The sequence below is a fragment of the Anastrepha ludens genome, unplaced genomic scaffold (genome assembly GCF_028408465.1).
Source record: "Anastrepha ludens isolate Willacy unplaced genomic scaffold, idAnaLude1.1 ptg000164l, whole genome shotgun sequence".
NCBI classification, from domain to species: domain Eukaryota; kingdom Metazoa; phylum Arthropoda; class Insecta; order Diptera; family Tephritidae; genus Anastrepha; species Anastrepha ludens.
In genome coordinates, this window is record NW_026530124.1 from 1 (window position 1) to 2500 (window position 2500).

Below are 2500 nucleotides of genomic sequence, written 5' to 3' on the forward strand. Positions count from 1 at the left end.
AAATGATTAAAAAAATACAAAATAATCAAACATAATAAATACCACCACTGTATTATTGTTGAACTAAGACATTCGCAACTTAATAAAAATGTTTAGAGTTAAATATATTTGATATATATTATTGAAAGAAAATCAATTTATATTTTATTATTATTATTATTTAATTTTACTCTTTCAATTAATATATGCAAAAAAAAATTGACATTTGTTATAAATAAAAATAAATAAAAAAATACTCTAAGCGGTGGATCACTTGGCTCATGGGTCGATGAAGAACGCAGCAAACTGTGCGTCATCGTGTGAACTGCAGGACACATGAACATCGACATTTTGAACGCATATCGCAGTCCATGCTGTTATGTACATTAAATTAAATTTTAAAGTACTGCTTGGACTACATATGGTTGAGGGTTGTAAGACTATGCTAAATAAGTTGCTTATTCTTTTATAAAAATAATTGAATTTAAGCAAATGTGTATATTATTGGATTTTAAATAATTCATAATATTAATAGCAAAAAAATAAAGATATATAATGAATTTTTTATTTATTAATATATTCTTAAAAAAAAAAAATCCTCTCAAATAAAATGAAATAAAAAAAATTTTGAATCTAAGTATTCTCTTTAAAAAATTTTCATATTATTTATATATATATAAAATATTAATTTATATATGTAATTAAAGGAGGAATGTCTAGCATAAAAATTAATTTTTTTTATTCTAGAATTGCCTCATTTTACATAATTATTATTTATAATATATATTTATATAAAAGGAAAAAAGAAAAATAGAGATGAAAAGATGATATAATTATTTATTAAATTGTGAGAAGATAAAAAATATTTTAAAACAACCTCAACTCATATGGGATTACCCCCTGAATTTAAGCATATTAATGAGGGGAGGAAAAGAAACTAACAAGGATTTTCTTAGTAGCGGCGAGCGAAAAGAAAATAGTTCAGCACTAAGTCACTTTGTCTATATGTCAAATGTGAGATGCAGTGTATGGAATATCTTAATATCTAGTATGAGAAATTAACGATTTAAGTCCTTCTTAAATGAGGCCATTTACCCATAGAGGGTGCCAGGCCCGTATAACGTTAATGATTACTAGAAAGATATTTCCAAAGAGTCGTGTTGCTTGATAGTGCAGCACTAAGTGGGTGGTAAACTCCATCTAAAACTAAATATAACCATGAGACCGATAGTAAACAAGTACCGTGAGGGAAAGTTGAAAAGAACTCTGAATAGAGAGTTAAATAGTACGTGAAACTGCTTAGAGGTTAAGCCCGATGAACCTGAATATCCATTATGAAAAATTCATCATTAAATAATTAAAAATAATGTGCATTTTTTTCATATAAGGACATTGTAATCTATTAACATAATAAAAGTATTTATCAAAAGATCATTGGTGATATTAAGTTTATTTAAATTAATTTGCTTTTTAAGCATATTAACATAGAATAAATACTAATGATTTGATAAAGTGTTGATAGATTTTATTATATATAATGCTAAAATTCATTTTTTGAATTTTACAAAAAATTTAATATCTATGATATTAATATTTATTTGTATGCATTTATATGATTAACAATGCGAAAGATTCAGGATACCTTCGGGACCCGTCTTGAAACACGGACCAAGGAGTCTAACATATGTGCAAGTCATTGAGTTATATTAAACTTAATGGCATAATTAACTTAACTTAAAAATATAATGGGATTAATTTTTAGTCTATTTTCTTAAATAGTCAATTAATTCAATCCCGGGGCGTTCCATATAGTTATGTATAATGATAATTTATTATTATTTATACCTCTAACTGGAGCGTACCTTGAGCATATATGCTGTGACCCGAAAGATGGTGAACTATACTTGATCAGGTTGAAGTCAGGGGAAACCCTGATGGAAGACCGAAACAGTTCTGACGTGCAAATCGATTGTCAGAATTGAGTATAGGGGCGAAAGACCAATCGAACCATCTAGTAGCTGGTTCCCTCCGAAGTTTCCCTCAGGATAGCTGGTGCATTTAAAAATTATATAAAATAATCTTATCTGGTAAAGCGAATGATTAGAGGCCTTAGGGTCGAAACGATTTTAACCTATTCTCAAACTTTAAATGGGTAAGAACCTCACCTTTCTTGATATGAAGGTTGAGGTTATGATATAATGTGCCCAGTGGGCCACTTTTGGTAAGCAGAACTGGCGCTGTGGGATGAACCAAACGTAATGTTACGGTGCCTAAATTAACAACTCATGCAGATACCATGAAAGGCGTTGGTTGCTTAAAACAGCAGGACGGTGGACATGGAAGTCGTAATCCGCTAAGGAGTGTGTAACAACTCACCTGCCGAAGCAACTAGCCCTTAAAATGGATGGCGCTTAAGTTGTATACCTATACATTACCGCTAAAGTAGATGATTTATAAAACAATTTCGATTGATTTATAAATTTTGAAACTTTAGTGAGTAGGAGGGTACAATAGTGTGCTT

The 2500-nt window shown here is 29.5% G+C and overlaps 2 non-coding genes across 2 annotated transcripts in view; both read left to right on the forward strand.

The window, feature by feature from the left end:
* The first annotated feature begins 233 nt into the window (after window positions 1-233).
* On the forward strand, window positions 234-414 carry LOC128871412 (5.8S ribosomal RNA). Its single transcript, XR_008455957.1, has one exon. It is a non-coding gene; the product is annotated as a 5.8S ribosomal RNA (ribosomal RNA).
* A 438-nt stretch (window positions 415-852) lies between these two features.
* Window positions 853-2500, forward strand: part of LOC128871415 (large subunit ribosomal RNA) — a 3993-nt gene continuing 2345 nt past the window's right edge. The window contains exon 1 of the ribosomal RNA XR_008455960.1: window positions 853-2500. This exon is cut by the window's right edge and continues 2345 nt beyond it. This is a non-coding gene — a ribosomal RNA (large subunit ribosomal RNA).